Below are 23,507 nucleotides of genomic sequence, written 5' to 3'. Positions count from 1 at the left end.
CCTCACTCTTCAAACAATTCCCTAGCAAGGCAAGAACAACCCCACACCAAGCACCTATATTCTGGGATGCACTGTGGGCCAGAATCACTGTTCTATGAGACACAAACACCCTTATGATCTCTACTCTTGACCTATTTGAGGCCACAAGGGTGTGCCCAGAAATGCTTTGCAGTCTCACCAAATTGCCAATTCCACTGTCTCTGGGAAAAAACAAAATAAAACAAATCATGATCCAAGAGAGCTTTACTAAAACTCAGGAAGATTTGCTTTCCATTAGCCTGAGAGGCAGCTAGAGCCCAGTCTCTGGAGCCTGGCCTCTGAATAGCCTCCAACTTCTGCAACTTAGCAGCTATGTGGGAAAGGCAAGATAATTAACCTCTCTTTGTTTTCCCAGTTGAAAGTGGGGGCAAAATTTATAATTCTTCAAAGCATTTTATAATGATTAAATGAGTTGTGATATACAAAGGACTTGAAACAGTGGTGGCATGTTTCAGTAAGAACAATGTTATTGCAATAAGCATCCTGGAAGGCATGAGGACATTCTCAAGAGACATTGTGCCTCTCTATCTGGACTGCTGAGCTAGTGAAACAGGCACCTCTGTGAACTAGAATATCCCCTAAGAATCTAACAGGGAGAGAAGAAAAGGATTGGAGGCAGGTGGGACTGCCCCTAACAATGGGGAAGGGGTTTTACATATTACTGACAACTTAGACCACCTTGGAGGAAAGTCTAGAGCTAAGATGATGATGGATCCATGATGGACAGGACCATACCTTGACCAAGACTGCTTAACCATGCACATCTTTTGCCTTCTGTTTGATTTTATGCAATTTTAAGAATGGATTTTAGGTGGCCCTGAATCTCTTTGTTCCTCTTCCCAATAGGACTAAATTGAATACATCTCCTTTCTCTGCTTTTCCCCATTTATGTGGTCTATTGATTGTCTTATAGGGGATGGATGGTCACATCCAGCTTTTTGGATCCACTGGAGGAAAGGCTGTGCCCTAACTCTGGCAGTGTTACTGTTGGTGGTGGCCAATATCTTCATTATCATGTGCACAGATGTGTTGCTGAAGACCTATTTTCCACACCTTCCTCTCATTGATTGGCCTTTAAGCCCAACACTAGGGAGGCACAGGCAAGCAGATCTCAGTGAGTTTCAGGCCAGCCTCGTCTACAGAGCAAGTTCCAACAGGCTCTAAAGCTACACAGAGAAACCTGTCTCAAAACAAAGGAAGGAAGGAAGGAAGGAAGGAAGGAAGGAAGGAAGGAAGGAAGGAAGGAAGGAAGGAAGGCAAAGATAAATGCTTTAAGGCAATTTTTCAGGTTGTTTTTATTATCAAATCTAAGACTCTCTTGATATATTTTAAATGGCTATGAATAATTTGTAGCTGGCATCAAGAAGAGGTAGAGTCTTTCTATTTCCAGCCCCTTTCCTTGAAGAAATAGTCTCTGACCAATAAAATGAATCAGAAATGAGACTGAATAGCTTTTGAGTCTAGGCTTCAAGATTGTACCATTCACTTTTGTCCTCTGGCCATTTGTCATGTGACAGAACCTAAGAGAGTCTACTGATTAAACTGTGGGACACGGGGACCACATAACTCGACGTGAGATTACAAACAATGAAGCAATGGTAAAAGGGTTCTGAACATGCAAGGACCCAAAATTCGTGAAAACTCACCAACACAGTGGACCCACCGTGGCATGCGTGCCCAGGCTGCATCCTTCCGTTTCATTGTAGCTTTGGTTCTGAACACACATCATGTGCAGTTTGCACTGAGTATACTGTCATGCCACAATACACCAAAGAATACCGAAATGGGTTGGCTCAGATTTGATTACTGTATGTTCTAAATGGCAGTGTTTTTAGTGTACATAAAAAGGTTTCTACTCTTATTGAAACATAAGGCTTAAGTTGGGCATGGTAGAACATGCCTGTAATCATATCGCTTGGAAAATGGAAGCAGGATCAGCAGCTTGAAGTTACCTTCAGCTTTATGACAAGTTTGAGGCCTGCCTGAGCTACAGGAGACCCTGACTCAAAACAAACAAAGAAATTCAATTTAATTACAGAAAACAAAGACTTAATATTTTCCTACTGTCATTCCTTAGAATGTAAATATCAAATTAGTATGGCTTTGGATTTTATTGTGCTTGACAAATAAAAACATCTAATTTCACTAGTATGCAAATATGCTTTGATTTTTAATAAATGGAAAAATTGTTTGTATTCCAAAGAATTGTTTTGAAATGAACTTCTTTGTGATTTATTGCCAGTAAACTTGTATATCTATTTGACTTGTATATCTATTTAATATTTTTATATGGCTGGAGACATGCAAAATCTTCTCAGGAAAAAGTGGTCACCGGTAGAAGAGGTCAACAAAGATCTATCCTGAACCCCATCTTCTGGGTACCTTAAGTACAATGGTAAGGGTGACCCACCTGACACCAGTGGAGGGACCACCCAGCAGTGCCTAGCCCTACTTGCAAACCCACAGAACCACAAGCAAATAAAACGATTGTTGTTTTAAGCCACAAGTACAGGGTGGTTTATTAAGCAACAGATAACAACTGACGATAGCCCTGCACAAATGAGGCTTTATCATCAATAGTATTTCCCACACACGTATACACACATGAAACCAGGACACCTGTCTGCTAACAGGTTTACCAGTCACCATGTGGAGCTCCCACGCTCTCATCCCACCCGCTTAGGAGCAGTGAGGACACTAAAGTCAGCACATTGGCTTGGGAGAAGCTAAGACCATTTAATGATCAGACATGGGACAACGGAGGCAAACTTTCCAAGGTATATCTTTGAAGAAAGACATGATGGAAACAGCATTTTGTTCCTTGTTAGCCATGATAGAAGGAAGGGGAGGCAGACCTCTACTTTGCTTCAACAGGAGTGCTTTATTCCATGGGTCTTAGTGAGGTGGGCAGACCTGCTCAGTGTATGTGCAAACCAATGCAAAGTGAGTATCACCAGGTGAGAATCTAGGGAGCAGCTTATAAATATCCATGCAATTGATATGGTCCAAATATGTGGCACTAAGAAGGCAAGCAGTCCCAGATAGCTTCTGGTGGTCAAAATGATTGAAAATTTTCTTATAGGTACATAATTAAAATTCCCCAGTGTGGAAGAGATAAAGTACTAATGGTAAGTGGTAGGCAGGGGACACATGGTAGGCAGGACACATGGTAGGCAGTGAGGTACTGCCTAGGCTGTACTAGGCTGGGCCTGTCCTGGGATGTCCTGCAGGCTACGTCCCACTTACGACACTTCGAGGGCTTGGCTAGCTTTGAGTAACTCGGTTTTCTCATCTTTGAAATGTGGATATTAATAGAATCTTCCTGACAGGAATGCCATGATGACTATACGAGATCACACATATAAAACTTCAGTCTGGTGTCTAAGGAAGTAGGAGCCAATAATGTTGGCTGGGGTGATGGTGATGATGGTTAATATTAGAGTTATAAGCTGATACCTTGTGCTCATTATTAACACCATGGCTAATGGTGTTCCCAGAACTATGGTTAACGCTGTTAAAAGAAATTTTCTTTGCCTTGGAAGATGACCCTCTGCCCTCTTGTCGCATAGCTGGATCTTCAGTGTCTCATAGCTGGACTCTGATCTTCACAGTTGGAGAATGGCTAGTAACACACTGTTAAGTTGAAGTAGCAGTTCACACACCACCCTCTCTCTTACCCTGGGGAAAACTGATGATAACGTACACATTTTTGCCTGTCTTCCTAACCCTAATTAGAACAGTACGATGCCATTTATTCAGAAAGAGAAAGGCATCCTACCAGACATTTTACAGAATCCTGCTTTGTACTTGAAACGTATAATTACCATTAACAAACACTGATGCTAATAATTCAATCTGCTCTCTGGACAAGAAAAGGAATGTAAACATGGCCAGGGCCCAATCACTTCCTGATCACAGACAACTTCCTCTGGGTACTTGCCTTCCTCCTTTCCACCCATCAAACACAAGGTGGGAGGTCTGTTTGTAAGGCAGAGGCCTCGGGGCTAGGGGCTGGCATTCCTGACAGCTGGGGAGTGATAACCAGACAGCATAGGCTTACTGCTCACAGCCACAAAAAGGCATTGCACGGCATGTGCAGCCTGACCTCAGTAAACCAGCCCTCTGCTTTCGTCTCTTCACCTGGGGAAATGGAGGTCAGAGCTTGCAACCTATTCTGGGCAGGCTCTGTGTTAAGCACCACATTAAAAACTGAAAGTATATAAACTGAACAACACCATCAATAAACACAGAGATTGAAATATGCTCACATTTATGCCAGTCGATTCTTTGTTGGAATAACACTCTCATCCTGTTTTGGGTCAGTATGTCTTTCCTAAGCCTTAGCATTTAAACATCCAAGAATTCCAAGCATTCAATAATTAGTATTCATACACCCCGAGTTTTTTTTTTCAGCAGTATTATTTCCCTTGATATGACTATATGCAAACACCACTCCTGCCCCACATAGAACCCCATGACCTACAAAGGTCACTTTAGGTGAATTCCCTTGCAATTAACCAAATCAGTGACTTCTGCAGCACCAGGAAAGCCTTTAATCCACAGAGCAGTCCCTGGGCTTGCAGATTCCCTCCTGTGCTAAACAAAAACATAACAAGCCCAAACCAGCATTCCAAGTCCCAGAGCCACAGAACAGAAACAGAAGCAGGCTAACACAGGATAGAAAACTCCCAAACTGGAGAAAACAGAATTCCGAGACATGCAGGAGTTTGTGCGGATGCTTCTGACTGAAGCCCGGGGGCTATCTGTGATAGCGAAGTTCTTACCTTAAGAAAGACAGCCTGGTAGTCGGGCTTTGCTCTGCAGTGAACACGGTCTGCATCCAAGGAGGTAACCAGCCTGCCAGAGAGGAAAGGGCAAAGTCAAAACCACCACTGCTCCATGACATTCTTGAGCAACTGGAATGTTTTCTAACAACAAAAAAGCAGGTCTCCAGATGTTTGAAGCCCTTTCAGGATAGCACAGCAAACACACAATGAATTGAACAATACCAAAAGCACGAAATCCCTGGAATCAAGTCAAGGTGGGGTCGTTAGTGCAACAGAGAGTGAGCTAACATTTATTAACATACACCTGGGCCCCGACTAATTGGGGATGCAATAACGGTGAAATCATGCTCCCCATCACATCCCTCCACAGAAATGGCTGGTTCCCAAAGGGCTGACTGGCAGAACCCGCCATGGCATGGACTCACACCAGCCTATTTGGCAGGCTGCTGCATTCACACACTCACACCTTCAGTGCACCCACAATGAAGACTCTATGCCATTTAACCCACCTTGGTTTGGAAGAGAGCCCTACCCAGCTGGTGAAGTAATGACAACGTGAGACTTGAACCTAGATGAGGAGGTGGGAGGACACTGGAATCTTCCTCTACATGCACTCAAATAAGGAAATATCTGATTTAAAGATGATTTGGTTATTGACACATCCCTAGCTTATGACAGTTACTTTTGAGGTCAGTTTGGCTGAGGATCTGGGGACCCACTGTTAAACACCAGTCTAGATGTTACAGTGAAGTTTTTTTTTTTTTTTTTTTTTTTGGTTTTTACGAGACAGGGTTTCTCTGTATTGTTTTGGAGGCTGTCAGTCCAGCCTGGCCTCGAACTCACAGAGATCCGCCTGCCTCTGCCTCCCGAGTGCTGGGATTAAAGGCATGTGTTACCACCACCCTGCTACAGTGAAGATTTTTAACATGTGTTGTTAACATTTGAATAAGTGGATCACCTTTCACCAGGACAGACCGATTCAATCAGGGAGATTCTAAGAAAATAGACTATGGTCTCCCAGGAAGGAATTCTGCCTCTAAATAACTATGAAACTCGACATGTCAACAACTCCTCCCCAAGTCTCCAGCCCGCTGGCCTACTCTCCAAACGTCACATCTGCTAGGCCCTCTCATCATAAATTCTTTAAAATAGATCTCTCTCTTCCAAACAGGATTTACAAACAGGAATCTTTGAAGAACTCTGACTGATACATCATCCTTTTTTTTAAGAATGAGTTAATTTGTTCACCATATGCCTCATGGGAGAGATGATGGCAAACATAAGTCACTAATGTGATTCAGCTAGGGGTACACAAAGAAAAACAAACCCACCCAAGTGCCCAGCAGACAGCAACATGATCATCTGGCTTGTTCCAGGGATAAAATTACTATTTTAGACTATTAAGGGATTCCAGATTTTTGTAATATTTTCCATAAATAGTATGATTTCTTTCAAGTCGGGAAAGAATTGTACTACAAGTGTCTGGGTCTATCATCCTGGTCAGAGTATGATATGAAAGGGTCCTATGTACCAGGTAAATCCACAGGAACTGCCCACAAGTGGGTCTGGAAATTCAGGTAATAAACATCTAAGTAATAAAAAAATAGTTTTTATGTTTTTGCAACTTGCATATGTTTCCTACACCCTCCCTGCATCAGAATCAGGTTTTGAAAGCTTCTAAGTGCATATATATATATATATATATATATATATATATATATATATATATATATATATATGCCCATTAGCCATGTTAAAGCAGTGGACTCAGACCACTGAACGTTGCTACTTTCCCTTTCCAGAACTTTCCATCACTCCAAACAGGAACCCTGAAGTCACTGAACATTAAGTCCCATTCCTGCTTCCCAGGTCCTGGTAAGTTCTACTCTCCACACAATCTCTGTAAGTTCACCTTATACACATGGAACCACACTTCACGGATTGTTTCACTTCCACAGTATCTTCAAGACTCATCCGCGTTATACAGCGTGTGTCTGAATGCTACTCTCCCACAGATAAATGATAGCTTATCAGCTATTTGCTGTGTTTTGCTTATCCTGGAGCCCATCTTTACATAATTAACTCACCAGGTAATTACAGAGCATTTACAATATGAAAAGTCTTAATTCTTTTAAATACTAACTTTACCCTGAGAATAATGAGTGTAGAAGGGACAGAAGAGATATTCCACCAGGAGCCAATTAATTATACAAATCCTACCCTGAGAATCAGCAGCAGTAGCAACAAAACAAAAATCATTAAATAGCTTCTTTTTCCCTAAGGGTTTAGTAAATCCCACCACACAATCTTAATTAATGGTCTTCATATTTAAAGCAGAAGTGAAATTAAACCATCCCCAAGTCTACAGTCAATATGCACTGTAACTCTAATATCACAGTGCCTGCAACTTGTCCTGTTATTGCTGACCCTCTTCCTGGGATAATGAGCTTCCATCAAAATGGCTGATGCCCAGAAGTCGGAAACCACAGAACCATGAAACATTGGTTCCACCCCAGCAGACGGAACAGCCTTTGTAAGTCAAAGAGAAAGTGTGTCTTCCTCTACCCTGCTGTCCACCCAAAAGCTGTCTTTTCTATGGCAAAAAAAAGAAGAAGAAGAAGAAGAAGAAGAAGAAGAAGAAGAAGGCAAGCAGCATCCCTGGGGAACACTAGCCCTCGGATGCACATGGCGCTCCAACAAGAAAACTGAGTAACAGAAAGGAATGCCACGCTACTCAGGCTTTGACCTCCAAGTGGAGAGAAGAGCAGATGGTGTGAAAGTGGGGTGCCACCAGACACCTGAATTCCCACACGTGGCCCACAGGGACGCTTCAAAAGATGTCCACAGAAAGTCAGGGAAAAAGAACCATTTTTTTCACTTGGAAACAGAATTGCAAGCCATTGCCATTGAGGACTCAGGCTACTTTGGTCGGCAAAATGTCTCAGCTTAGAACATCTGTTCTCATCCATATCACCTAGCCCTTGACCAAGTTGAGGTTCACTCTCTGCAGTTAGCTAGCTGACAATATGTCATTTAAGTAAGAAAAGTCATTTTAGAAAATTACGGAAAATCAAGCCCTTGTTTCCTCATGCGTGTTTTTAAAGACTTGGCTTCTGCCTGGGCATGGTGGCTCATACCTGCAATCCCACACTCAGAAGGCAGAGGCACGGGGATTAGAAATTCAAGGCCAATCTCAGGTATGTAGCATATAGAGTTGTGGCAGATTCAGAAATAAAATAGACTGGCTTTTTTTTTTGAGCCAAAGTCTTTTGTTTCGCTTTATATAAAGATGAAATGGACACTGTAACATGAAGGTAAATAATTGACTGCCTCTAAAACAAGAAACATATTTCTATGGGCTGTAGAAGCTGATCCCAAAGGGACATTAGATGTCCTTCTCCATCACTCTCCACCATATTTTTTGAGATGGAGCAGGGTTTCTCACTGAGCCAAGCGCACATTGATTTGGCTATGGTGGCTGGCCAATGAGCTGTAGGAATCTGTCTCGGCCTTTACCCCTTTCACCAGTATTACACACTGGCTTTTTACCTGGGCCCCGGAGATCTGAGCCCAGGACCTCGTGGTTATATGCCAGACAATTTACCAAGTGCACTATCTCCCCAGTCCATGATGGTGAATCCTAATAATCAACTTAATGAGGCTTCGAGCCACCATGGAAACAAAGCACGTCTGTGAAGGACTGTCTAGATTAGGTTACTTACAGTGGGAGGGCCCACCATAAATGTGAGTGGCAGCATTCCATGGGATGGGGTCCCAACTGAATAAAAGGGAGAAACCAAATATCTCACTTGTATTCTTCTCTCTGTCTTCTCGTGGCCACCTGCCTCTTTTACTTTCATGCCACAACATAACAACATATGTCACCTGCCATGATGGACTCTACCTTCAAACTGTGAGCCAGAATAAGACTCTCCTTCCATAAACGGCTTTTGTTGGGTACTTTGACACAGAAATGAGAAAAGGAACTAAAACAAATGCTAGTACAAGTAACCCAAACAGGAACCCTGAGAACTACAAGGCACTTCGTCCTCTGTCTCCAACTCTCAAGGCATCAGTAGCATATGTTCTGGAGACATACAAGATACACAGGCTGAGTGATGGAATTTTAAATTCTGCAAGTATTTCAATGTTTTGGCTGTCATTAAGTTCGTTTAGGCCTTCCTATATTCAACTTATGTCCTCACTCAGAATGAAAGTTTCATGGGTTTGGATGGATAGATAGATAGATAGATAGATAGATAGATAGATAGATAGATAAGAGACCCAGGACAGAACAGATGACCCAGCAGTAACAAGCCTGCAATGCTCTTGGAGAAGATGTAAATTTGATTCCCAGCATCCACATCTGGCCTCTCACAACCATCTACAACCACAGGATACCCAATACCCTCTTCTGGCTTCTGCATGAAACTATACTCATGTGGACATACCCCATATATAGTCAAATACTAAGACAAAACAAAACAAAACAAAAAGATTTTTTAGGATGGGAACTCCAACAAAGTAATAAAGGCTTATCGGCAGTTAATAAAATTGATCTTGACTTTGTTTAAAGGTCAATTCCCCTTTGTTATGAGGCAAATTGTGCCTGCCCCCCCACACACACTGAAGTATTAACCCTAGCACCTCAGAATGTAACTTACATAGAGATAAGGTCTTTAAAGGAGCAATCAATTTAATATGAGGTCATTAGAGCATATAATGACTGGCACGAGCATCTGAGGAAATGAGGTACCAGGTGTTTACATGGAAGGATGGGTGGGAAGATGAGGCATCCACACAGCTAAGGAGGGAGCCCTGAAGGAGGGGAAGACCTGCGGAACAACTGCATCTTAAACTTCCAGTCTCCAGCACTGACAGAAAATTAATTTCTGTCATTCAAGTTGCCTGTCTCTGGCACTGTGTTATTGACAACCTAAGAAAAATGATAAGCCTCCCTTTGTCTTTTCCTCTGCCAGGAATGACAGGAAGAATCTAGAAAGGTCTCAAAGGAACTCTCCTATACTTCTCAAGAAGCTCACTGTCGTCTACATCTTCGCCTCCAGCCAGGGTGATCTCTAAATCCAAAGAGAACAAGAAGACCCCAACGTGGAGGGCCTTTGCATGCCCTGAGCCCTCCTGCCTCCACAGTGTAGGACTGGCCTGCCTTTACCAAATATTGACTGCTGCTAAGAGCTTGCCCTTTAAAGAGCATCATCCAGATGCCATCTCCACGGGCCATATCTCTTGCCTTGATATAGTTAAGACACCCTAGCCAGCTTCAGTCAGCCTCCACTGCTTCTCCTTGAATGAGTAGAGGATGACGAACCTTACAGAGTACAAAGGTCAAGTTCAGAGCAAGAAATAGTCAAGAACAAGAAGACACCCCACTGCATCAAGGCCTAACTCACAAGTAATTGCTTTTTCGTTCACTGGAAATGTTCATACAGGAGAAACGATTGGGTGCTGACTGTGGTCTCTTACTGGCGTTTGGAGTCACAAACACTACAGTTTAATTTTCTACGCCCTCCACTTACAATATATACGTATGACTGTGAGCAGGCTCAAAGAGGATTAGATTAAGGACCAGAGTACTTACAGAGGACCAGAATAATTACAGAGATCCAGAGTAAGGCGGATTTCAGGGAGAAGCCAGGTGCCAGGGCCAAATGGAGAGACCATGTACCCTGTTCAGGTCTCAAACCCACCAAGCTCCACTGAAGATCTTGCTCAGGTGACTTCAGATTTACTGACTAAGCAAGCCCAGAAGAGCTAGGCACACAAGCACCAGGCTGAGCCCCAGGAGTCCTGTCAAAGACAGGAAGGAGGGATGGTATTTGAGCCAAGGGGGGTCAAGGTCATGATGGGGTGAGGCCCACAGAGACAGCTGACCTGAGTTCATGGGAGCTCATGGACTCTGGACCAACAGCTAGAGAACTGCATGGGACCGATCTAGGCCCTCTGCATGTGGGTGACAGTTGTGCAGCTTGGTCTGTTTTTGGGGTTTCTAGCAGTGGGATCAAGACCTGTCCGTGACTCTTGAGCTGTTTTTTTGGGAACCAGTTCCCCATGTGGTTGCCTAGGCCAGACTTGATGTAGGGGGAGGAGCTTGGTCCTGCCTCAACTTGATGTGCCAAGCTTTGTTCAAGTCCATGGGAGGCCTGGGCCTTTCTGAAAGGAGACAGAGAAGGAATGGATGGGGAGGGGACGATGGGAGGGAGGGAAAACTGTGGTCAGTATGTAAAATAAATGAAAACATGTAATTCCAAAAAGGGGGGGGAAGGAGAGGGAGCTGGGATTGATTTGTGAAACAAACTTGTTTCTACCTTAACAAAAATGAAAATAAAAAGAGCTAGCACACCTTTACCCAGAGTATGCAGGAGTGAATGAGCAATCCCTTTGCTTTTGGAGGCCCTATGGGAGCTACATAAACAGGCTGGGAATTTCTGTTAGGTGCACATCCCAGCCACAGGGGGCTGCTGGCACTCATACCTGCCAACTCCCTGTAGCCAAAAGAGAGAAGAGTGATGCAATTAGCCAGGCGAGCAGGGAACCTGTCAACCATTTAGATAAGGCAGTCCTTGAATCGATTCCGTTCCCATTACTCGGGTGACTCTCCTTCTACCCACCGCTGATCACGCAGGGTTAGGGAGTAATTTCCTAAAGGAAGTAAGAAAAAGAAAGGATAGTTCTGAACTACAAATTATAGGACTCTGCCATTAAATCAGCTAACACCAGACCTCTAGTCAAGGGGTGATTGACTTTAAAGGGTCAAGGGACACACCCTGCTGTGTGACTTTGCCACAGGATCTCTAAATGCAATGACATTTTTTTTCAAACTTCAAACACTGGAGTTTTTTTTTAAGACCACGCTCATACAATAAATACATAAATATAAAAAAGTAAAAATGAAAAATAGCTAAGCTTCCTTACCCAATTCAATATTCTTCTCATCTTTCCCCAGTAATTATATGCTGACTTTGCTGGATGGTTTTAATTATTGGGCTGTGATCACTCAAGGGTCCTATGGGATCTTATGATCCTGTCCGTATCCCTGACTAGTGCAGCACTGAACAGAGCCAAATCTCTGCAAGTGCTCAAGTGTTGGCTGCTTCTTGTTTGGAAAAGGCGTCCTCTGTAGGAAGCAATCAGGGTTACCTGCTTCACTTACCGGCATCACATACCCTAGCCCCTCCACAGCGAACATCCATTTTCGCAGTGGATCGTACAAAATAGCAATGTTAAAACAAAGCTGGTTGTTAATTCCTGCTCTCTATTTTAAATCTAAGCATACCTGACTTATTACCTCCAGGGCTATCTATGAAATTAATAAAAAGTGGGTTGGGGTAGAGAAATGGCTCAGAGGTAGAGAGCACTGCTGGTTGTTCTTCCAGAGTACCCTGGTTTGATTCCCAGCACCCACGTGGCAGCTCACAACCGTCTGTGACTCCAGTTCTAGGGGATCTGGCACCCTCACACAGACATACATGCAGGCAAACACCAATGCACATAAAATTTTAAATTAAGAAAAGGAATGTAAAAATGAATGAAAAATTAAAAAGTGGGCTGCTTAACACAATAGAAATAGGAAGAACAAACTGTGTAACCAAGGCGAGGGGGCACAGAGTGGACCCTCTGAAGATCTGGAGTGATCTGTTCATGCCCCCTTCTATATGCGGCTGCTGCAGTCTCGCAGCCCTCAGTGGGCAGCTGCAGAGGTGTTTGCATATCTTACATCTGTGCCTTTTGGCCAACTCCTCTGCTTTCTCTTATAAAAGGCCACTGAACCAAGGTCCATCCTACGTCTAGTACGTATCTTCCTAAGACCCTTAATCACTTATGCACAGGAACCGGGGAGAGGACCTGAATATGTCTTTTGAGGAGATACCATGTGATTTACTAAAGTGTCTACAATCAGAACCCAGTGAGGCAGGATAGAAATTATGGGGACACAAGAAGTAAATGGTCCACCAGGGTCTGGAGAAAGCCTCTCACCTGTTGACAACCCAGGATCCCAGCACTGATGGGGGAAGTCCTGTGTATATGTCAATAAAGCACTGTTGGCCAATAGAGAAGCAAGATAGATGGGACTAGGAGTCCAGGAGGACACTGGGTAGGAGAAACACAGAGAGTCAAGATGTAACGCCATGGAGTAGGAAGCCCGGAAACCTCTCGGGTAAGAGAAATACTTAGATTAACAATTATGGGATAAATACTTAAGTCAGAAACAAGCAAGGCCAACAGCTTCATAATTAATATAGCCTCCTGTGTGTTTATTTGGGACTGATGCGACTCTGGAACCAGGGAAGGCTTCTCTCAAGGAAAAGTTTTCCTTTTACACAGCACATTTAACAACATATGCCGTGAGGATTGACTACGTGCAGACAATTTTCCATTTGTAGAGAGATATTTTTGAATAATAAAGCTAAAGCAATGAGCATTGCTCAAGACCTGAGCATATGAGTATGGTCACTTCCTACTGTCAGATATTTCCTGAAGATCTCAAATGAGACATGATCCTTCTTATGCACTACTTATGTAATTGTTTAGAGAGAGAGGCAGACAGAAAGAAAGAATGTCTGTGCACACATACACACAGATCAGAGGACAACTTGTAGGAGTCAGTTTCTCCTTCTACTATTTGGGGTCTAGGGATGGAATTCAGATTGGCAGGTTTGGTGGCGAGTGATCCTACCCGCTGAGCAATCTTGCAGGCCCCAAGACAAGACTCAAAACTTCCTCTGCAAGCCCTATGACCTAGGGATGTCCCTGTCAGCTGTGATCCCATCCAATACATACCAGGGACCACCCTATGAACTCCGTTTGCCATGAAAGAAAAGTTCCTTAGCAACATTTGAGATGGGACTTCAGAAGCTGCCAAAACCGTAAGTGAGGCTACCGCCAAGACACTTCATCAATCGTAATTCTCCACTGAGAAGCCCACACCCCCATCTGGATGTGTCTTCTCCTTTCCTTGGGTGCCTCTCTATTAGTCACACCCCCCCACTCTGTGCTTAAATCTAGCTTAGAATCTCTTCCTAAAGAACTCCAACTTCTAATAGAGGGAGCCATTATAGGTTTGAGGAGAGATCTGGCACTAGTGAGATTTCCAGAGATTACAAGGATAACACCAACTGGAAATGTAAGCAATAGTGAAGAGGCTACCTTAAATGTCCTTCTCCAATAATGAGATTGATGACTACCTTATATGTCATCCTAAGCCTTCATCCAGTGACTGATGGAAGCAGAGGCAGGCACCCACAGCTAAACACTAAAGTGAACTCCTGGAATCCAGTTGCAGAGAGGGAGGAGTGATGAGCAAAGAGATCAAGACCAGGCTGGTGAAACCCACAGAAACAGCTGACCTGAACAATGGGAGCTCATGGACCCCAAGCTGATGGCTGAGAGGCCAGAATGAAACTGATCCAGGCCCCTGAATGTGGGTGTCAGTGAGGAGGCCTTGGCAATCTATGGGGCCTCGGGTAGTAGATCGGTATTTATCCCTAGTATATAAATGGACTTTGGGTGCCCATCCCACATGGAGGGATGCTCTCTCAGCATGGACACATAGGGGAGGACCTAGGCCCTGCCCCAGATGAAGGAGGGATGGGGTAGGAGATTTGTAGGGGATAGGGGAGGAGGGGAGGGTGATGGAGCTGGGATTGGTATGTGAAGCCAACTTGTTTCTAATTTAAATAAAAGAACTCCCATTTTGCTTCTTAGGTGAAGCCAAGAACCTGGTCTTCACCTGAGTAGAACTCTATGAAAAGGGATCTGGAGGCTGCCATGGGTAGCAACATGGAGCCCTGCACTTTCCTCACAAAATCCCCTAGTCAGCACCCAGGCTGATCTTGAACCATCAAGGAGCCGGCAACCTCTTGCTTTCAGATTCCAATTAGCTCTGAGCCACAGTAATGAAGTTCAGTTCCTTCACCTCTGTCTGCACTGGGACTCAAGCTTGCCTCTTTTTCTGGGCTTGCCTTATCTCCTTTACAACTCACAAAGACCCAAGGCAAATGATAAATCCTCTTTTATTCCCTTGATCAGCTTCACCAACCTCACCAGATTCTTCCTTTAAAATTAATCAGGGCCTGCAAGATGACTCAGCTGAAAGTGTTTCGTCATGCATGCCTGGAGACAGGAATTGGATGCTAAGATCCTGTGGCTAAAGGACAGAAGCCATTCCTGAAAGATGTCTTCCCGCACATGTGCCTCTACACATACCACACATGCGGGTGCCCCCCCAATCCTGTGTCTTATGTATGTGTATAATAAAATGAAATAAGCTCAAGCGCATGCCTCACAGATGAAAGACTCTTGTCTCCTCCATAGAGGACTCAGAGCTCCTTAGGTTCACCTTCATAAGCATCAGAACTATACAGACAGAACTCAGTTGACTAGTGGACACCTCTGCCAGGGTGTAGCAGTGCTCTGCATACAGCCAGTGCTCGCCAGCACTCGCTCAACGAGAAGACATATGCTGCAGGAAAATAATGCAGTCCTTGCCTTTGAGCAGCTGCCATTTGGGATGGGGAAGATGGAACGAGCACCAAGGTGATTCATAACATCGTCGGGCACAGAAGAAAGAAAGATCAGTTTCTGTGAGAAGCAAGGAAAAGGAAGCTTTTGGAAATGGAGGCATGAGGGGCTGGAGAGATGACACAGTGGTTAAGAGCACCGACTGTTCTCTCAGAGGACCTGGGTTTAATTCCCAGCACCCACGTGGCAGCTCGCAACTGTCTGTAACTACAGTTCTAGGGGGCCCAACACCTTTACACAGGCAAAAACAACAATGCACAATAAGTAAATTAATGTTAAAAAAGAAAGGAATTGGAGGCTTGGCCAGAATGCGGATCTTGAGGGTCAGAGCATTTAAGGAACAAATATTGGCCCATCTGAAGAAACTGTGTCTGGAAGAGATACAAAGGGAGAAAAAGTAAACGCCACATTCCAGGGTATGTCCGCCTGCCTGCCGTGTGAGTGGGGAGTGGCAGAGGCAGAGATCAGAGGGCCAAGTAAAGGCTGAGTCTGGCAGGTGGGAGCCGCAGAGGTCTCATATGGTCACTTATGCATCACCAGATGATCACTTAACAGGGGACCCCAACATCTGATCCATCTGGCGTTTTCAAAATTTCCTTATGTAAAGGAATTAGAATAAAAAGTGCTTCTCAATTGATGATAAAATCATGCTGATACTTGGCCAGTTTTTCTTTAAAATTTCTAAGACAAATATTACGCACTTTTACATGAAGTCCCATTTTTTTTCCTTTCCCTTGAAAGAAGAACTCTCATTTGTTTGTTATCCTTTTAGTCCATAATGAGAGAAAGAAAGCCGTGCATAGGTCCACAAAGACTACATACTACTGCTGTGGTGTTCCAATTGTGTAAATGGCAAGTTTAATGGTTATCCTTATTCTTGGAACTCCGGCATCTTACTGACCCCCACCCCCCTGACAATGGGCGGGGCTCGCACAGTGAAGTGACCACTTCATCACTATGTCACCGGTTATGGGACTCAGTGCGCATGTGCGGGCTGCCCCCTTTAAAGCTCAGCGCCATCCCCCCCTCCCTTGCTCCGGTTGGCCTCTTCTCACCCCATTTCTCTTCTCTACCGACAAACCCCGTGTGGGACTGTTGGCTCCAGGTTCCTGTTTCACTGCCGGTAACTGTAGCAAAATAACAACACTTGCAAGTTGGCTGTATTTGCTGTAAAGCATTTTCCAAAACCCAGTCCTGCCTCCCACTCAGATCTAATTATTCAAAACCCTCAGCGGAAGAGCTCCGTTTGTTTTGATGGCTCCAGTTGGGCATTGGGGGGTGATGCAGATAAGATGGGAGAGTAAGACGGAGGAAGAGAATGAAGGATGTGTCCCATTGGTTCAAGCAAGGGTTGGTACGCATTAATAACCAAGGCAATAGTGATAAACTAACAAAGGCAGGGCAAAGTTCCATGAAGACTACAGAAGTAATTGGACTCTGGGGATGAGAAAAGACAGTAGTTGAATTAATGGCAGGACAGCAAAGACCAGTGATAAGAAAGGGCAACATCTGAGCGAGAACTGGCTGTAGGAGACAGGTCTGATTTGAGTTTAGATGTGTGACTCTGAGGTCTCAGCAGGACATTCGTGTAAGTATTTCTTTATATATATATATATATATATATATATACATATATATATATATATGTATATATATATATATATTATTTTCCAGTTTAAATTTAGATAAGAAACGAGGTTGCTTCACAAGTCAGTTCCAGGTCCCTCTCCCATTCCCTCCCCTCCTCCCGTACCCTCCTCCCGTACCCTCCTCCCAGCCCCCCTTCCCCCCCCGTTATCCCCTCATTCCCCCAGGGAGGGTGAGGCCCTCCATGGGGGTGTCCATAGTCTGTCATTTCATATAGGGCAGGGCCTAGACCCTTCCCCAAGAGTTCAGGGTGAGAGTGCACCTCACACTGTTCTATGGGAGTCCAAAGTCCGTGTGTATACTTGGGATTGGTACTGATCTGCTGCCCAAGGCTCAATAGATTCCCTAGGCCTCCTCACTGACACCCAGATTCAGGGAGTCTTGATCAGTCCCATGCTGGATTCCCAGGCTGATGCCTGGGATTCAAGAGTTAACCTTTGTCTGGTCAGCTGTTTCTGGGGGTTAAACCAGCCCAGTCTTAATCCCTTTGATCATCAGTCCTCCCTCTCTGTTACTGGCTTTCTTGAGTTCAGCTCAGTACTTAACCAAGGGAGTCTGCCTCTTCTTCGATCAGCCACTAAATGAAGTTTCTGTTTCCCAGACTCTCTGGCCATAGGATTATAGGCTGGCACTCCCCAGATCTATGTCTAAAATCCATATATGAGAGAGTACATGCCATGTTTCTCTTTTTGTGACTGGGTTACCTCACTCAGGATGGTTTCTTCTAGTGTCATCCATTTGCCTGCGAATCTCATGATTCCATTATTTTTTTCTGCTGAATAGTACTCCATTGTGTAGATGTACCACATTTTCTCTATCCACTCTTCGGGTGAGGGACATCTAGGTTGCTTCCAAGTTCTGGCTATTACAAATAAAGCTGCAATGAACATAGTGGAACAGACATCTTTGTTGTATGAATGGGCACCTTTCGGATATATGCCTAAGAGTGGAGTTGCTGGGTCTTGTGGTAGGTTTATTCCCATTTTTCTGAGGAATCTCCATACTGATTTCCAAAGTGGCTGAACCAGTTGGCACTCCCACCAGCAATGGAGGAGTGTCCCCCTTTCACCACATCCTCTCCAGCATAAATTGTCATTGGTGTTTTTGATTTTAGCCATTCTGACAGGGGTGAGATGGTATCTGAGAGTTGTTTTGATTTGCATTTCCCGAATGGCTAAGGATGTTGAGCACTTTCTCAAGTGCCTCTCAGCCATTTTAGACTCCTCTATTGAAACTCTCTATTTAGTTCTGCAGCCCACTTTTTAATAGGGTCCTTTGGTGTTTTGGAGACTTGCTTCTTGAGTTCTTTGTAAATTTTGGAGATCAACCCTCTGTCAGATGTGGGATTAGTGAATATTTTTTCCCATTCTGTGGGCTGCCTTTTTGTCTTGCTGACTGTGTCCTTTGCCTTACAGAAGCTTCTCAGTTTCAGTAGGCCCAGGATTCCTGGAAACAGCTGCACACCCGGCAATGGGTGCATTAGTTTCAGCGTGGAGGTGGAGGTGGGGGTGGGGTGATGAAGCTATGCATGCATTCAAGGGTGAGCTCAAGAAACAGGCATGGCCAGAGAGGAAGGGCAGCTGGTAACAGGAGGCCACAGGAAGAGTCAAAGTAGAAACCCACGGTGGCAGAGCATGAGGCAGGGACCAAAGGCCATTAGAGAAGTGGTGACCTTTCAAATAGTCACCCCAATAATGGGGAAGAGGTCATGGAGGGTTATGGGCTTAAAAATCACTGAAAACAGCAACTTTGGACTCACTGTTGTTGGGGAACAGCAGGGGAGACCTGAGAGCAGTCCGAATTCGAGGGATGATTTTTGGAATTTAAAACAAGAGTTAACTGTCTAAATATGAGTCGGGGGAGCCAGAGGGAAAGAAAACATAAAAGTAGACGCAATAAGGTCCTGTTATAGTTTGGATCTGAACTTTAATGCTTGGTCCCCAGCTTTGGCGCTAATGCGAGGTGGAAGGTAGGAAATCATTGGGGCAGCCCTCAGAGGGACTATCAGGACATAGGCCTGGAGGCCATGGGGTGACCTGGGTCCCCACAATGAATTCTCTGCTATGCTGTCCTGTCTCACCACACCCCCAAATGGAACAGGACTAAGTGACCATGGACTGACATCATGAGCTAAAACAAATCGTTTCTTCTTATCAGTTGATTGTTTCAAATGATGGTAGCTCACAAGCTACCCTTTACCTCCCTTACCCCCCACTAAAATATAGGGTTGGCTAATTCTGTTGAGTGTTTCTTTATTAAGACAATGACAACATGAAAGAAATAACTGTAGAATAAAGACTGGGAAAACAGAATGTACAGCAAATTTGGCATCTAACAGCCTAGGAGCCTAACAACAGTGCAGTGCAGGACACCAATAAGAAACATGCTAACTGTGCTATAGCTCTCCTGAAGAGTTTACCACCAGAAAATACCAGGCATCATTGGGTGAAACACAGAAATTCTTTCAAAGAGACAGAGCACGTGTTGGAGAGATGGCTATGTGGTTAAGAGCACTGGTTGCTCTTTTAGAGGACCTGGGTTAGATTCCCAGCACTTACATTGTGTCTCACAAGGATTTGTGACTCATTCCAGGGAATCTGACACTCTCTTCTGAATGTCACCAGTACCAGGCACACACATGAATGCAGGCAAAACACTCACTCTCACACACACACACACACACACACACACACACACACACACACACACACACACACACGCACAATCTGAGAAAACAATAACCTAATAATTTAGATACCAGAGTCTTTCTACAGCCACATAGAGCAAGGTGGTTTACCCTGAGGCCTGGAAAATCAAAAATCAAAAAAAATGATGAAAAGGCTCTATGGTTTCAAAAGCATCATGGATGAAGGATCAGAAGAATGAAGTATAAGACTAAAAACTGGGGGATGAAGTGTTAGTCTGTGTACCGAACCACCCTGACCCATCATAGCAATATCCAGCTACGGAACATGTTCCTTGTGCACTCTCCATCAACCAATGAGACTGGACTGAACAATGAACCCCTACTCACCATCCATTACCTACAGGAGGACCCAAACAGGCCTGAACTTCTAGCTAAGGATGAACAAGACGTTTAAGGAAAGCCCTTGAGCAGAATCACAACAAAGAGCAACACCCAGAGATCAAAAATGGTCAGGGGTCTGTGTGTACGTGCGTGCGTGCGTGCATGCGTGCATGTGTGTGTGTGTGTGTGTGTGTGTGTGTGTGTGTGTGTGTGTGTGTGTGTGTGTGTTTTCCTCAAAGGATCAGAAGGGGCTGATGAGATGGCTCGACAGGTAAAGGCATAAAGGCATTTGTTACTATAAGCCTGATGACCTGAGTATAATATAATCCCTGGGACCCACAAGGTAGGAGAGAACTGACAACTCTCCCAAATCATCCTCTGACACTCTCTCTCTCTCTCTCTCTCTCTCTCTCTCTCTCTCTCTCTCTCTCTCTCTCTCTCTCTCTCTCTCACACACACACACACACACACACACACACACACACGTAAAAAAATACCAATGTGTGGAAAAAAATTAAAAATAACATTTGGTTCTTGTTTCATAGATGCAATGAAAAAAATGTGTAACCTGTACAGATCTTATGCATGCTCTCACAGTCTCTGTGAGTTCACAGGACATCAGTCCTATTGCGTCTGGAAGACACTATTTCCTTGGAGTCACCCATCACCGCTGGCTTTAAAAGTCTTTCCTTCTCCTCTTCCACATAGATTCCTGAGCCTTGAGGGGAGGAGTTTGATAAAGATATTCCATGTAGGGATGACTGCCCCAAAGTCTCTCACTCTCTGCACACTGTCCAGTTGTGGGCTTCTTTGTTAATTACTGGCTACTTCAAGAAGCTTCTCTGATGAGGGTTGACTGCTGCACTGAACTATGGGTATAGTACTACCTCACTAGTAGTTATTTCATTGCTATGTTCCTTCAGTAGGTTTTTCCCTAGGCTCATGACCCATCTAGTCTCAGGTTTTTTGGCCACTTTAGGAGTGGATACAAGTTCCTTCTGGACTCTGGTGAATCCTGTCTATCCCTGAACACTGGGAACATTTTCCCTTCTTGTTCCCAGTCAATCTTTCACATAACCTTCAAATCTCAATTTTAACCATTTTCTCTGAGGTCCTTCCATGTCCCCTCCCCAACACAAACAATTTAAATTAATCTCAATTGACACCCTACCTCACAGCTCCCCCTATGCTTTTGTCTTGGGTGTGGAGTTATCTTGACCACAGACTGTAGGAGTTGGAAATATATGTCTTCTCCACCATCTTATAATGTGCATGGACATTTTACAGGCTAATGATGGCTTTCTTCTCATATGTTAGCCACAACCCCCAGCCTTCCTCAGACCTCCTTGAAAGAAGAGGACACAGGTGGGCAAACTAGGTGCCAGAAAGGACAAGAACTATGTGGTTAATTGAGCCAACTGCTATTTGTTGTTGTTTGCATTGTTTTTAAACTTTTTAATTCATTTTTTGAGAAATTTACACAGTATATATTGATCATCTTCAGTTCCTTCCCCACCCAACTTCATTCTCTCTCTCTCTCTCTCTCTCTCTCTCTCTCTCTCTCTCTCTCTCTCTCTCTCTCTCTCTCCTCCCTCCTTCCCCCTCTCTCCCTCCCTCCCCCCTCTCTTTGTTTGCTTTGCTTAGTTTTTCAAGACAGGGTTTCCCTGTGTCGCTTTGGAGTCTGTTCTGGAACTCACTCTGTGGATCAGGCTGGTCTCTAACTCACAGAGATCCACCTGCCTCTGCCTCCCAAGTGCTGGGATTAAAAGTGTGTGCCACCACCAACGGGCCCTTGTTTTCTTACAGAGCAGCGAATGGATGTGGCATGGACAACTACTCCTGGATGTGGGCCTTTTCTGGAATGTAGTCATTATACCTGGTATCTTGCCACTGAAGAAAATAGTGGTTGATACTCATTCAAAATTACATTTATTTATTGGGGGGGGAGTGGGCAGACAGGAGGCTGTACTCTGCCATGATGCGTGCATGTGGGTGTCGAGGACAACTTGAGGAAGACAATTCTTTCCTTCCTCTATGTAAGTCCCGGGGATCAAACCCAGGTAGGCATGTTTGACAGCAAATACCTTTACCTATCTTGCCTAGTTCGCTTTTTAATGAAAACATTCACACAAATCTATATATTTCTAACTTCTCTTGAACAATCAAAAGATGTAGCAACCTCAGACTTCTACACAGTACCACCCATCTGTGGGTGAGGAGAAGATGGATAAACCAGGCAGAATAGGAGGAGCTCCCATGTTTTCAGAAAGGACTTGGAGCTGCACTGAGTTTGCTCAAGGTCTGTGACCCAAAAAGAGACCAAGAGACCAGAGACAAGTTCCTCTTCCTTCCCCAGTATGATGTCAGCCTGTAAGCAGCTCTCCCTCTGAAGATCTGAATTCCATTCCTTTAGGCCCCTTTCAGACACTCCAGCCTAGTTTCACATGCAATGCCCAGCTCAGCAGGCAAATGCAGACCTCAGGAAATTGGGGATGGGGTGGGGTGGGAGCTGGAAATGCAGCAAGAGATTCGATAATTTCTTGTGCATTGAAATGACACGTGCACGTGAGTCAAGAGACCTATACCTCTGCAGCGAATTTGACAACCCTGAAGACACAAAGAAGCAGAATGTGACCTGGCTGGACACAGCTGCAGCCATCTCTGACAGACATACACACTCCAAGCAAGTGCATGTGTCTGTGTGTGCTTCCCACAAAGTCTGGTTCATACACTTGCATAAATTTCTAATCAACCAAGCCTACCCCACCCCATCGTGGACTTCTTGTAATCATACTAAAGGATCAGACAATTTGCTAACTGGAGCTAATCATAATACACAAATTCCTGTGAAACAAGAACTAATTTAGGCTCCTCTCCAAGCTTCTCAAGAGGTTCTTGTAAGCCTGCCCTTCAGACACAGCTTCTCCTGGGCTAATAATGACTTGGATCCTTCTGTTCATCACAAGCCAAAGGACACTTGGTAGCTGGATTGTTAAGAGCTTTCTCTCCAGTCGCTCCACTGAATGCTGTCTGTTTTGCTTTGGATGTCATTCAGAGTGTACAGGGGTTTTAGCTATACAGCCATTTCATAACCTTCTAGAGCCGTGGTTCTCAACCTCCATGATGCTGTGACCCTTTAAAACAGCTCTTCATGCTGTGGTGACCCCCAGATACAAAATTATTTGTGTTGCTACTTCGCAACTGTAATTTTGCTACTGTTATGAACTGTAATGCAAATATCTGAGATGCAGGATATGCAACCCCTGGGAAAGGGACAGAGTCGCACCCCAGGGGTTGAGATCTGTGCATGGTCTCCAGATGTTGTTCTGGCATAGTACTGGTGCGTTAGACATAGAATTTGAGTCTGTGTTCTGGGGTAGACACATCCTTCATTGTAAGTTCCCTGTGAAAGACAGTGGGACAAGCCCTCAGTATGATACATCCTGCAGTGAGACTCAATTCTAGGA

At 44.4% G+C, this 23,507-nt stretch overlaps 1 protein-coding gene across 14 annotated transcripts in view; it reads right to left on the bottom strand.

Annotated features, from left to right (window-relative positions):
- The window catches only part of Lypd6b (LY6/PLAUR domain containing 6B), a 169,329-nt gene that overhangs the window by 49,194 nt on the left and 96,628 nt on the right, over window positions 1-23,507 (bottom strand). For 13 of the 14 annotated variants that reach the window (XM_040745318.1, XM_040745324.1, XM_040745330.1 and 10 more), the window contains one exon: window positions 4,824-4,896. The gene's annotated coding sequence lies outside the window, so the exon portion shown is untranslated. Of the gene's footprint in view, window positions 1-4,823; window positions 4,897-11,318; window positions 11,464-23,507 lie in introns of those variants that run through there. The other variant, XM_040745326.1, reaches the window with a different exon arrangement.

Source organism: Mesocricetus auratus, unplaced genomic scaffold (assembly GCF_017639785.1).
Source record: "Mesocricetus auratus isolate SY011 unplaced genomic scaffold, BCM_Maur_2.0 Super-Scaffold_100004, whole genome shotgun sequence".
In the NCBI taxonomy this organism is placed as follows: domain Eukaryota; kingdom Metazoa; phylum Chordata; class Mammalia; order Rodentia; family Cricetidae; genus Mesocricetus; species Mesocricetus auratus.
This window is presented reverse-complemented; position numbering and strand designations above follow the sequence as displayed.